Source organism: Neltuma alba, unplaced genomic scaffold (genome assembly GCF_004799145.2).
Source record: "Neltuma alba isolate B1F8T4 unplaced genomic scaffold, ASM479914v2 tig00001860_pilon, whole genome shotgun sequence".
NCBI lineage: Eukaryota > Viridiplantae > Streptophyta > Magnoliopsida > Fabales > Fabaceae > Neltuma > Neltuma alba.
In genome coordinates, this window is record NW_021632646.1 from 20,001 (window position 1) to 20,462 (window position 462).

Here is a 462-nt window from a genome sequence, read left to right on the forward strand (position 1 = left end):
GTTATGCGCTTTGCTCTAACCGAAGCCATAGCCTTGTTTGCCTTAATGATGGCCTTTTTGATCTCATCCGTATTCCAATCTTTGACTGAAGGTTTCTGCGGGCTAGTCCCCGAAAATGCTCGTTCTAAAGTTGGGGTTATGATGATTAGTTCCATTTCTATGATATTGAATTTTGATCCAAGGTGAGCTGAAGGGGAACTTTAGGAGTAGATAAGACTAGGTGCCGGTGCTGGCGCCTGCGGCACCGCTATAGGTCGCAGTCTAACGCCGCTTCTTGGGACCGACTGAGGGATTTTTTTGGTAATCAGCTCCCATGCAGCAAACAGTAAAATCTGCCGCTCTCGCTCGCCAACACTACAGACAAAAACTAGTTTGCACCTCTAAGGGGTACTACTTTTCCTGCGGTATTCCACCTCCTAGGGAAGGTTCTTCATACTCGATTGCCGTTCTATTCTCCTCTTC

General features: G+C 47.2%; 1 protein-coding gene across 1 annotated transcript in view; it reads left to right on the plus strand.

Annotated features, from left to right (window-relative positions):
• LOC114712914 (ATP synthase protein MI25-like) overlaps positions 1-110 on the plus strand; it is a 1,650-nt gene extending 1,540 nt beyond the window's left edge. Inside the window, exon 3 of the mRNA XM_028897478.1 lies at positions 1-110. This exon is cut by the window's left edge and continues 955 nt beyond it. The gene's annotated coding sequence lies outside the window, so the exon portion shown is untranslated.
• Positions 111-462: the final 352 nt, after the last annotated feature.